Genomic DNA, 14,083 nt, shown 5'->3' with positions numbered 1-14,083 from the left:
ATTGTAGTTTGTTCTTTCCCTGCTGTTAATATTACTATGTCATTTCTAGGTTGATAGTTAATTATCAAATCTTGTTCAATTTATTTGACCAGTAGGTGTCTGGACTTTTCCTCGTCACTACCCCACCGAGGTTAGTCTTGATACTTACTGGGCACCGCCATGGTGTGCTCATACTACACTTCTGTACATTTTTGTGTACAGATCCAGGTATTTGATCGGTAGTAGCTGTGCGGGTCGTTGCGGTGGAGACTCAAGGTAAACCTGCTACAGTGTTCGCAGGCCTCGGAGTCACCTTCATTTGTACTTATTTCCATTGATTCCTTCTCGTTCTGGAACAATGTTGTATTTATTTTGTATAACTACTCTTAGAAAGGCTTATGACTTGTACCACCGGTTTTGGGAATTGTGATTTATTGATAGTTATTTAATTTGAAGTCAGTAAATGTTAATGTTATTTTAGTAAATGTTAGGCTTACCTAGTTTAGAGACTAGGTGCCATCACGATTCCTTCGGAGGGATTTTGGGTCGTGACAAAGTTCCCTCAGAAAACAACGAGAATCGAACAACCAGCAGAAGTAATAGGTTACATAGGGTAGCAAAACACCAAATGACCTCATATTTGCTTAGGGATCGAAGGGGTTTGGGAGGTTTAAGGGTGATAGCGCATCTAAGGTTTGGGTGGTTTCAGAGAGAACGGGGAAGAAGAGGGATTCAAGGGCGGCGGGTGTAGACAAATGACTAGGGTTAGGGGGTCGTTTGGATTAAAAATGGAAAGGGGGAATATGGACCTGAGATCAACGGCCACGATTAGAGGAGATTTGGGTCGGGCAAGATTTAATTGGGCTAAGGTTTGGATTAGGTTTAAGTGGGCTGGGGTTTGAATTGGAATTGGACTTGGAGGGTCCGAATCTAAACTTAATAAAGGGCTATTTGTTAAATACCCAATTAATAATTTGTAAAAATAGCTAATTAAATGATAAAAATAATTTTTATACATGAAGGTGATTTAAAATAATTACTTAACATTATGAAAATATCAAAAAAAAAATCATTTTTTTTTGTACAGATAATGTAGTTATGCATATGTATGGGCTATTATTGCAAGATCTGCACTTATAGTCTTAAAAATACAAATGTAATTGTAAAAAATGCAATTAAAATATTTGAACACTCATATGAGCATAAATGGTGAATTTAGATGACTAAATCATTGTAAAGTAATATGAGGGATAATTATTGAATATTTATATAATTAAAAATGAAGAAATAAATTGATTTAGGGCCTTTAAAATTATAGTAAAAATTGTAAAACACTTATGCATGTACAATATTTTGAATGTGTGTATGCACATTTTAAAATATATGAGAGAAAAATTAGGTATCAACAACTGCCCCTCTTTACTCGGGAAGGATAAAAGAGTTTTTGGGTAAAGAAATGAAGACCGATTTTGACCAAATGGGTGTTTTGAAAAATGGAGGCCGAACCCTGGTCTCTGAGTTGCCTACATATCCCTGGTTTTACAGGAATCCGGCCATGTGTAGTTCTGGACCCGACGGTGAATGAAGCCGATGGAGTTATTATAGGAATGGTAACAAGTTTCGAAAAAACTCCTCCTTTGGGGAGGATAGTATCGGATGGGTCTGTGCAAAGTTATGAAGGCGAATCTGAATCTTGACCGATGTATCACAGGGTAGATATCTGAACGGTCATAGAGTAAAAAGCGGGTAATTGATGGTCGTCGGTTATGTTTGAAACTATTGTAGGATGTGAACATTATGAACGGAAATCAGAGCGAAGATTGCTTCCGTTTGAAGAATAGTTACTTCCTAAATTGCCTGCAAAACTTAAAACACGATGCATGCAAATATATATGGATTATTGCGAGAATTTAAACATGATGCAAATTCCCTTTGGAACATGAAGGTTGTCTTTGGATCGTGAGGATGATGTCCTTAGACCATGACGTCTTGGGCCATGAATCGTGAGATAAGGGATTCGCAGGCCATGAAATGATGTTCTCGGGCCATGAGAATGGTGCCTCTGAACCATGACGCCTTTGAATAATGATGTGCAATAATATAGAGAGGTCCTCAGGCCATGACATGGTGTCTTCAGGCTATGAGGATGATGCTTTCGGACTATGACGCCTTTGGAAAGGTTGGCTATATGTCAGCCCATGAAGTACAAAGATATGATACTGAAAGTTATAGCAAAACAAAGCTTAGTCTTTTGCGGAGTTTGGGGGCAGAGCTTAGCCCGAGGGAAGAAGATAGTGCCAAGTTTAGAATAGAGTAACATTTATGCAGGGAGGGACAACGCTTAGTCCCGTGAGAAGGCAGTGCTTAGCCTTATTCAAGAAGGGAGGCAGGGCTTAGCCTCATGAAAGATTTGAGACAGGGCTTAGTCTCAAGCGAAGAGAAGGCAGTGCTTAGCCTTATGCAAGAAGGGAGGCAGGGCTTAGCCTCATCCAAGATTTGAGACAGGGCTTAGTCTCATGCAAAGAGAAGGCAATGCTTAGCCTTATTCAAATATGGAGGCAGGGCTTAGCCTCATGCAAGATTCGAGACAAGGCTTAGTCTCATGCAAAGAGAAGGCGGTGCTTAGCCTTATGCAAGAAGGGAGGTAGGGCTTAGCCTCATCCAAGAATTGAGACAGAGCTTAGTCTCATGCAACGAGAAGGCAGTGCTTAGCCTTAAGCAAATATGGACATAGGGCTTAGTCTCATGCAAAATTTGAGACAAGGCTTAGTCTCATGCAAGGAGAAGACAATGCTTAGCCTTATGCAGTGAACAAGTAGCAAATTGGAGTAGAATGTGTCTTAGCTGGAGATATATTTGGTGTCTGGTGGTCTGATTGATGGTGATTTTGCTGCATGTACATATTTGCGAACGCTCCTATTATATCCGTTGTGCCTGCGACCAAAGAAAAATTGTAAGTTTCGTAAGGGGAGGTTGGTTCGTGCCTTTGTCTGCTGGCTGTGCTTTGCTCCGTTTTGGAGGCCTGTTTGAGTTGCCCTGGTAACACCTGGCTGTCACGGAAATAGACTTTTCGAAAATATGCACTTATTGATGAAGATAGAGTTATATTAGAAAACATAGTGAAATATGAACTAATGACTGTAACACAATTCAAGGACATTGCAGCTTTCTTGTATTAGAATTTTGAGGGTCCTCCTCAAAATTCTGCCCCAGTTTGGTAAATGATCATTCGCAGTTTGCGTATGGTGAAACTTACTGAACCTTCTCCGGAATTTTGAGAATCCTTCTTAAAATTCTGCCCCAGTTTCTTAACCAATTTCTGACTGTCTGGCATATGATGGCGTTGGCTGGACTTGCTCCGAAATTTTGAGGGTCCTCCTCAAAATTCTGCCCCAGTTTTTGGTGCTGGGGGACATGAAGCTTTTACTAAGATATGACCGAACCCACAGGGCTGCCTACGTATCCCCTCTTAAACGGGAATCAGGTCTAGCGTAGTTCACTTACATCATATGAAGGAATGTAAACAGTCTAAAGATAGTATCTCTTGACTGCGTCTGAATTGATTGATTTTGGCCAGACTTCTCCGTCCATTTCTGCAAGTATGAGTGCTCCTCCTGTTAGCACCCGGTGAACCATGTAAGGACTTTACCAGTTAGGAGAGAATTTTTCTTTGGCTTCATCTTGATGTGGGAAGATCTTTCTCAGCACCAACTGTCCTGGTGCGAATTGCCTTGGTTTGACCCTTTTGTTGAAAGCTCTAGACATTCTGTTCTGATAAAGCTGACCGTGACATAATACGTTCATTCTTTTTCCGTCTATGAGGGCTAGTTGCTCATAGCGACTCCTTATCCATTCTGCATCGCTGAGTTCGGCTTCCTGTATGATCCTTAAAAAGGGAATTTCTACCTCGGGTGGAATGACAGCTTCGGTACAATAAACCAGTAAATAGGGGGTTGCCCCGGTTGATGTGCGGACCGTAGTGCGGTACCCCAATAGGAAAAAGGGTAACTTCTCGTGCCATTGTTTGTGATTTTCTATCATCGTCCTTAGTATCTTCTTGATGTTTTTTATTGGCAGCTTCCACAGCTCTATTCATTTGAGGCCTGTATGACGTAGAGTTGTTGTGCTTGATTTTGACGGTTTCACACATGGCTTTCATCAGGTCACTGTTGAGGTTGGCGGCATTATCAGTGATAATGGATTCGGGCACTCCGAATCGGCAAACAATACGATCCTTGACAAAGTCTGTGATGACTTTCTTGGTTATAGCCTTGTAAGATGTAGCTTCTACCCATTTCGTGAAGTGGTCAATAGCCACTAATATGAACCGATGCCCGTTTGAAGCGGTGGGTTCAATTGGACCGATGACATCCATTCCTGAGGCAGCAAAAGGCCAAGGTGAACTTGTTGCATTGAGCTCGTTTGGTGGTACCTTTATCATGTCTGCATGTACCTGGCACTAGTGGCATTTTTGTATGTACCAGATGCAATCTGTTTCCATGGTCATCCAAAAGTATCCAGCTTTGAGTATTTTCTTGGCTAGAACAAAACCATTCATCTGTGGTCCACAAGTTCCGGCATGTATCTCCTTGAGAAATCTGGAAGCTTTCTTTGCGTCAACACACCTTAACAACCCCAGATCAGGAGTTCTTCTATAGAGGGTCCCTCCGCTTTGGAAGAAGTGATTGGATAGCCTCTGCAGAGTGCGTTTCTGAATATGGTTTGCTTGCTCTGGATATTCTCCTCTTGCCAAATATTCCTGGATGTCGTGGAACCAAGGTTTTCCATCCGTTTCTTCTTCAACATAAGCACAGTAAGCTGGATGGTTATGGATCTTCACCGTGATGGGATCGATGAAATTCTTGTCTGGATGTTGTATCATTGATGATAAGGTGGCCAGTGCGTCTGTGAACTCATTTTGAATTCTGGGCACATGTTTGAATTCTATCTTTGTGAATCTCTTCATTAACTCCTGCACATGATACAAGTGTGGCAGTATCTTGGTGTTCTTCGTAGCCCATTCTCCTTGAACCTGGTGTACCAGAAGATACGAATCACCAATTACCAACAGCTCTTGTATATTCATATCGATGGCCAGATTGAGCCCCATGATGCAAGCTTCGTATTTTGTCATGTTGTTGGTGCATGGAAACCTATTCGCAGATACAGGGCAATGTTGACCTGTTTCTGATACCAGCACTGCTCCAATGCCCACTCCTTTGAAGTTTGTAGCTCCATCGAAGAACATTCTCCAACCGTCGTAAGCTTCACCAATGTCCTCTCCTACGAAGGATACTTCTTCATCAGGAAAATACGTTTTCAAGGGTTCATATTCTCCTCCCACAGGATTTTCAGCAAGATGGTCTGCCAATGCTTGTCCTTTGACCGCCTTTTGAGTTACATAGACGATATCAAACTCGCTTAATAGTATCTGCCACTTGGCTAACTTCCCGGTTGGTATGGGCTTCTAAAAGATGTACTTCATAGGGTTCCTCCCGGATATGAGGTACGTAGTATAGGCACAAAAGTAATGCCTCAATTTTTGAGCTGTCCAGGTCAAAGCACAACAAGTGCGTTCTAGCAGAGAGTATCATGCTTCGTAAGGTGTGAACTTCTTACTCAAGTAGTATATGGCTTGCTCATTTCTTCCTGTCTCGTTATGTTGTCCCAAAACACATCCGAAGGCTCCATCCTATACGGACACATAGAGTAGCAATGGTCTCCCAGGTTCTGGCGGGACTAGGACTGGTGGTGCGGACAGGTATTCCTTGATTTTGTCAAAAGCCTTCTGAAAATCTTCGGTCCAACTCGTCTCACTGTCTTTCCTCAGTATTTTGAAGATGGGTTCACATATAACTGTGGACTATGCTATGAAACGACTGATGTAGTTGTGGCATCCTAGGAAGCTCATCACGTCATTCTTGCTCTTTGGTGGTAGTAACTCTTGAATAGCCTTAACTTTGGACGGGTCCAACTCGATTCCTTGGTGACTGACAATGAATCCCACCAGCTTTCCTGCGGGAACCCCGAATGCACATTTTGCGGGGTTCAATTTCAGATTGTACCTCCTTAGCCTGTCAAAGAATTTTCTCAAATCCGCTATGTGATCCGCGGCCCTCTTGGATTTGATGATGACGTCGTCAACATACACCTCTATTTCCTTGTGTATCATATCATGGAAGATGATTTTCATGGCTCTCATGTAAGTAGCCCCAGCATTCTTTAGACTGAATGGCATCATATTGTAGCAGTATACTCCCCGGTATGATGAAAGCTGTTTTCTCTGCGTCTTCTTCATCCATCCAGATTTGGTGATAACCTGCGAAGCAATCTACAAAGGATTGGAGTTCATGCTTGGCGCAATTGTCGATCAGGATGTGTATATTTGGCAGTGGGAAGTCGTCCTTGGGACTTGCTCTGTTTAAATCGCGATAGTCAACATTCACTCTGACTTTCCCATCTTTCTTCGGAACTGGTCAATGTTGCCTACCCAGGTTGGGTACTCAACTACCCCGAGAACATTTAGCTTTGATTTGCTTAATGACTTCCTCCTTGATTTTCTGGCTCATGTCTGATTTGAACTTTCTGAGTTTTTGCTTTACTGGTGAACACATTGGATTGGTAGGCAACTTGTGAGCCACTATGGATGTGCTCAGACCGGTCATGTCATCATATGACCACGCAAATATATCCTCATATTCCTTCAGGAAACGAATGTACTCTTCCTTCTCTGACGGTGATAAGTAAATGCTTACGTGAGTCTCCTTGACGATTTCGGCGTCTCCCAAATTGATTGCTTCGGTTTCATCCAAGTTGGACTTAGGTTTGTTCTCAAAGTTATTAACCTCCCCGACAATTTCCTCAGGTATTTCATCCTCTTCTTCTGAGTCACTATCCTTATGTTGCCTTGCCTCATTACGTCACAGTCATCGGTTCATCAGGAAAAGTAATAATAATGCCAGGGACTCGGCGGTCCCGGGATAGTGTGGCAGTCCAATTCCTAAGAATAGCTCCCTTATCCACAGTCTGAATGGTGAGGCCTTCTTCCTCCTCCTCCTCAATTATCACACTGCAATCCATATCCTCGTCCTCTAAGAACAAATTCTTCAGCCCAGCTAAAGCTTCTTCCTCTGCAGTTCCCCATATTGTATCAGCCTGGTAAAAAGTCTGACCCAGATGTGGCATTGATTGCTCGAGAGGGTAATAAGACCCACGCCATGGCGGCGACCAATCGTTGTACTCCTGCCAGGTGTATGGGTATCCCAGCCCGAAAGTTGTGCCATGATGTTTCAACTGTACCGGCTTGGTAATGCCCTGGAGTTTCTTGCCAAGCCCTTTGCCGGGTTCATACCCAGACCATACTAGTATGCTTTCTATTTGGTTACTCCACCATTTGTCTTTCTCAACTGCATTGACATGTTCAATGTGGTCATAAGTTTCCCTTCCTAGCCTTCTTCTATTCTCGATAACTGGGATAGTTTGACTGGTGTAAATGGGGTTACTCCCATCTCCGTGAATGATACCTCCTGATGATTCCATTCGAACTTCACAGCCTGGTGTAGTGTGGAAGCCACGGCCCCAGCGGCATGTATCCAAGGTCGACCCAACAGAAGATTGTATGTAGCTGATATGTCAAGCACTTGGAATTCGACATCGAACCAAGTTGGCCCCATTTGCAGGCAAAGATTAATCTCCCCAATCGTGGCCCTTTGAGACCCATCAAAGGCTTTCACGTTCATACTTCCTGCCCGTATCTCATGGAAATCTTTGCCCAATCTTTTCAGAGTAGTCAACAGACAAATGTTGAGGCTTAAACCTCCATCTATTAGGACCCTAGCAATGAATTTATCTTCGAACTGTATCGTGATATGCAGTGCCTGGTTGTGACTTAACCCTTCATGCGGTAACTCATCCTTGTGGAAGGTGATCTTATGACTCTCCAGCACTTGCCCTACCATGTTAGCCATTTCTCCGCAGGTGATTGTTAGGCACATAAGCCTCATTTAACACCTTCATCAAAGCATTCTTATGCGCATCTGAATTTTTCAATAGTGGCAGGATGGATATCTAGGCGGGGGTCTTGTTTAAATGATCGACGACGGAGTATTCCCTCGCCTATACCTTCCTCCAAAGATCATCCGGTCCTGTTTCAATAACAGGTTGTTTAGTAGCGGCCTCCTTGCTAGATCCTCCCAAATGTTCGGGTGTATAGATCCTTCCTGTTCTGGTCATTCCTTGTGCGACATCAGATTCTTCCATCTTTTCTTTTCCCTTTCGCCTAGCTTCGGCAACGTAATCCCAAGGTATGGCGTTGGAGTTGAAAGGATGGTGTGGTTGCTACTATCACTGTGAAAGGTGTGGCCACTTCTACCTCAAATGGAACAAGTGTGGCTGTAGGTGGAGCTACCTCTACCTCAAATGGAACCGATGCGGTTACCTCAACTTCGACTGACGGTTGTACATGTACCACAATAGGAGTGAGTGTGACTGTGGGTTTAAAGTCATCGCCTTCCCGAATAAGCCCGATTGACCCCTTAGGATCCCATTCTTCATCCGTCTCTATCACATGTACCCAATCACCCCTATGATCTGGAAGAGGATTGTTGCGGACGTTGCGCGCAACTTCCTTTGCTTGTATGACCTTGTTATCGATCAATGTCTGGATTTTATCTTTCATTGTTCGACACTCGTCAATGGTGTGCCCCTTCATACCGGAATGATATGCACATTTTTGTTTGGGTTGACCCACTTAGATGAATTCTCCATTGACACGGCAGGAATAGGGGTGACATAACCAGCAGCCTTCAGTCTTTCGTACAGCTGGTCGATGGGTTCAACAATAGCGGTGTATTGTCTGGGTGGTTTGCGATCAAAGTTAGGTCGGGGTTTCTGGTAATTTTGATGAGTTAGAGGTGAATGATAGTAGGCTGGATGGGTGTTATAAGTGTGATAGGTGGTGGCGAGTTGAGAATATCTGGGAGATGAGGGTTGGTATGTGGGTGGAGGTGTTTGGTATGTGAGCAGAGATTTTGGGCCCTGGGCCACCATCGCTGCCCCCACTTCTTTCTTCTTTGATATGCCGCCTGATTGCAATGCTTTGTTCATGGCCTGTAGTGCCTCGAAATTTGTCACCATCCCGCTTTTGATACCCTCTTCAATCATTTATCCGAGTTTGATGATATTCGGAGAACTTGTGATTCTCAATGACCATTAGCCTTTCGTAATACTGCGGGTCCTGTGCCCTGACAAAGAACTTGTTCATCTGTTCCTCGTCTAATGCTGGTCTGACCTTGGCTGCTTCTGACCTCCACCGAGTAGCATACTCGTGGAAAGTCTCAGTTGGATTCTTCTTTAGGTTTTGGATATAGAAGACATCTGGTACATTCTCCGTATTGAACCTGAACCGGTCCATAAATTTTGATGCCATGCTTACCCAATTGGCCCACTTCTTAGGGTTCTGGCTTATGTACCAGGATAGAGCATCTACGGTAAGACTTCTCATGAAGAGCTTCATTCGGATCCTTTCATCTTTTTCGACCCCCACGAGATTGTCACAGTAAGTTCTCAGATGAACCTTGGGATCCCCTATTCCATCAAACATTTCGAACTTGGGAGGTTTGTAACCCTTCGGCAGTTCCACATCTGGTTGTATGCACAGATCCTCATAATTCAGACCTTTTATACCTTTACCTCCTTCAATACCCTGAACTCGACTTGTCAATTTCTTGAGTTCCTCGGCCATGTTCTTGATGAGTAGGTCCTTCTTAGCAGATTCTGGTGTATAGGAGATTGGTTGTGCGGAGTGAGGTACGGTTTCCACGTATATGGGGTTGTTTTGGTGAGTGCCGGGGATTTGGGTGTAGTGGTGGTCGTTGGTTGAGTTTTGAGGATCAGGAATGGGTTGGGGTGTGTTCTGAGGAGTGTGATAGGTATGGTTTGTGGGTACTGGGTAAGAAGATGATGGTGTTGTGGAGGAGTCGGTATCGGTAGAGGATTGGGGTTTTGAGGTGGAGCTGCATATTGATGGGGTACGGGAGGATTTTGTGGACGTTGGTTTGGAGTATTTTGAGGAGGTGCGGGTTTTGAGCATTTTGTTGGTTAACGTCTGGGACGATCAGAGTGAGGGAGAGATTTCCTAAGTTGCGGACCTGCTCAAGTTCTCCTTGTAACTCCAGTATCTTTTGTTCCAATCGCAAAACCAAGTCAGTTTGTGCCGGAGTACTCCGACCGTCTGAAGTTTCTGCATTCTCAGCATTTTCTTTTCGTATACCACTCAAGTAATCCATCTTAGCTTTTCCTCTGCCTTTCGTATTACTTGGAAGAGGAGGAGGTGGAGGGCCTCTAGATCTGGTGTGATATGCTGAAGATGCCAGTATGTGCGAACCAACCCTAGGGGATGGGAATAATAATAAATAAAGAAAAACAAAAGGTAAACAAGTTAGTAAGGATTCTGAAAAGTTTATAGTATTTAAACACATATTGCAGGAATGTAAATTCGCGTCCTAATTTGGGAGCCTCGTTGTGCCCGAGGTAGGCCTAGCGATAAATAGATTTGGAGAAATTTAGTGCCAACAATTGCCTCATTTCATTAATGTAAAGATAGATGACCCAAAACGACACTAAATAAGATAAGTCACTAATGGCACTTGGCCTTATTACATTTGAAAAGCAAGTAAACCTAATCTACTTGGTCCCAGAAGATCTTCTCCAGGCTGGATGCTCTTGTCGATCAGATCCCCCAGTTCGCATAGGTTCAGCAGTAGGTATGCCCTTGCTAAATGTCCTCCTTCATTTCCTTCGGTGTTCTGGCAATCGGTGACTCTCTTTCTCATTTTCCCTCCGATTCCATCAGACCAATGGTGGTATGTTACGGACCTTGCCGAACCTGGGGACTTTGTGCCTCATTTTCTGCAAAACAAATATGGTTAGGCCCTTTCCCCCTCCAGATTCGACTATTTATACAACAATGATTAGCATATTGGCACTTATTTCTCCAAAATTAATGCACACAATCGTGGTTTCGTCCGTTGGGATTATGGAAAACCCTATGTACTTTTGGACGAGGCTTGTCTTAAAGGGTTATTATCTGGACAACATATTAACCCGGCTAGGTTTGACTATGATGCATGTACAGTTAATCAGAGTAAGGTTCTAGAGGGGTATAGACTGGTACCCTCAAGCGGACAACTTAAGGGGGAAAGGCATGGAACCGTCGGCTGCACCGCTGATCGACTAGTTTTACCGCAAATACGCCTTTCCGGATTTAATGGGTGATATATAGGAAGAGCGCAAACACTCATCTAGCGTTGCTATAGGATTGATTACGCACGAGTGGAATATAATGTTGAGCATGATTTATGCAATAATAAATAGCATGTTGTCACGTATTTGCACGTTAAAAATGATAAATGTGGTATTTAAACAATTGAAAGACGTTAAGAAAGAAAACAACGAGACAAGTCAGTTTCAGGAAATAAAGAAAATCATGAATGCTTGAGAAATAGGCAATTAAATTCAAATAAGGGGAAAGGGAAAGGGTGCACATGTATCAATAGAGTAAAGCATGACTAGTTCACAAAAAACAAGATTGTTATGGTAAGAGCCTAAAAATCCCCAATAGAAAGTTGTCGCGCCCCCTTTTTCCTCGCGGAGTCCGGGTTTCGACATTTTTGGGAACAACTCGTTTCCTTTTGGGAATTGGGTATGGATTTGAAGAGTCGCCACCTAACGGATTTAAGGTGCGTTAGGGCACCTAAAGCAAATAACTTATAAAACGACTTGCATTGCCAGAGATTGGGTAAGGGCTCAAAATAACCTTGAGGGGAAGGTCTCAAGGTCCACAAAGGTGGGTCCCGGCCAAACTCGAATTAGGTGAATTTGTCTTATAAGCAAACAAAGTAATTTAGACAAATAGATATTACGTTTAAACAAGGGGTAAAAGGGGTCCTAGGTTTTTTTGCCTATAGGATCACTTCTGTGCAATGCTTGGTAATCGTCCCCAAGTTGGGGTGCTACACATGGCATTAGCGCACATGTCATCATATCCTTTACTACCCCATTACCCTCCCCTTAATAGTGATATAAGCGATTCTAATTAAACATACTCTATGCGTGCATTACTCGTCCCTTACTTATGGTCCTGGAGGTGTTTAGGACTTCTAGTTAAGGTGGATCTAGACTCTCTTATAGTGCTTAAAAGGAGAAAATCTAAGCGACAAGCAAAAACAAATAGGACTGTCAGATAAAGGAACAGTTAACGACTCATATTTTACCTCCACAAATAAGCAGGCAATTTCACGTCTCAAACAACAGTATTCCAGACACTTTAGAAAGTCCTATAGCAGGATATCTAGGTGAGCACAAAGCAGAACATATGCAGTGTTTTTATTAAAGCGAGGCAGAGGTACTTAATCAGTTGCCTGCTGATTTTAGGACTAGCTAAACCTGGGCAGTTCACAAACAGTTAAACAAAGCACAGTTTTATAATTTCAAGATTTTAGTCGTCCTACAGGCCTGCCTGGGTGTGGATCAGAGATGTCCTATAAACACGATATCTAATCGTTAATCAGAACCGCAATAAACCAATAAACAATTTTAAGCAGGCAGTTTGGTTCATTAGTTCTGATAGGCATGCTATCTAGGTGCTGAAAATAATCACAAACGTTACGGAACTAATTTTATATATAAGTCTGATATCTAGGTGTTGGGAATGCTTTTACACGTATTTCCTATAGGCATGATTGCTATTGAAGAAACCGATTTTATACGATTTGGCTGCAGGTATGATGTCAAGGTGAGTGCAATAAAAGCCCTAGAACATGGTTCTAATGCACATAGGAGAATTTTTGAACATGATTGTTAAGGTTGAATTAACAACAACCTAGAGACAGGATTTCTAGCGCGAATGTGAACATGTATAAATAGAAATTTAGAGCAAATAACATGTCTATAAGCATGTTTTCTAATGCACGCAATAACCTATAGGCGTGGTTTCCAATGCAGGTAGATAATCATAATAGTCCTTAGAGCATGATTTCTACCCGATTTCCCCACAAAACATATATAAAAGTCCCTCCCATTTTACTAATATCCCCAATATCTGTTTTACAAGAATTGTTATTACAGACCAAAAATGAATGAATTACAAAAATGAGATTGCTAAACTATAGGGAGCCTTGATAGGCCTGAAAAGTAAACCTGGAAGAACCAGGCCTTCAACCAAGTATGAACATACCAATATTCTCATAGTGCACCCAATGGTATCTTGGTGTGTCAAAGTTCCCAAGGGCCTCAAGACCCGGGCAGAGCTCACACCAGAAAACTTTTAAAGAAACACTTTGTGAGCAAGTTTTGGAGAGCTAGCCCCAGTGTGTCAAAGTTCAGAGGAGTCTCATGGACTCCTAGGCAATGCTCACACTGGAGGGGCATGACCTTAGATGTTCTAAGAGTAGGAGCTGAAAACAGGGGATAGTTTTGGATTTTTTGGGGTCTGTAGGAGCAAACAGATACATTCAACCCTTGGAATTAAAACAAAGGTCCCTACAATAAGACAGTATAGAGAAATAGGATCACAACTATTTCAAACAAGGTTTCACATTGCCCAGATTTGAATTGGTTTACTGGTTGTTACTAGGTGGGTATAAGGACAGGTTTTAAACAGGGAAATGGCATGTTGGGGTCAGATTACCAATCAGAATATATGAAGGGTAGCAGGGGTTGGGAGCATGGAAATCATTAATCAGAAGCCTGTTAGTTGTGAATATTCAAAATAGGACAGAAAGAACATGCCAGTTTAGAAATAAGTAGACATAGGTCTAATGTACATATAAGCAAACATGTAGACATGCTGAAAGCAGGAAACACATAGGTTAAATAGAAGTAGACATGCTGATTACAAGGAAACATATAGGTTAAACAAAAGTAGACATGCTGATTACAAGGAAATACATATGTTTAATTGAATTGCAGTAACATGCTAATTAGTAACAATAACATAAAGCACATGGATCTAATGAGATAAAAGTAGACATGTTGATTACAAGAAACACACAGATTTAATCACATAGAGGTAGAATGGTAGCAGAAGTGGAGACATACCAATTAA

Source organism: Nicotiana attenuata, chromosome 1, assembly GCF_001879085.1.
Source record: "Nicotiana attenuata strain UT chromosome 1, NIATTr2, whole genome shotgun sequence".
Classification (NCBI taxonomy): Eukaryota; Viridiplantae; Streptophyta; class Magnoliopsida; order Solanales; family Solanaceae; genus Nicotiana; species Nicotiana attenuata.
Note: the sequence above shows the minus strand (reverse complement) of the source record.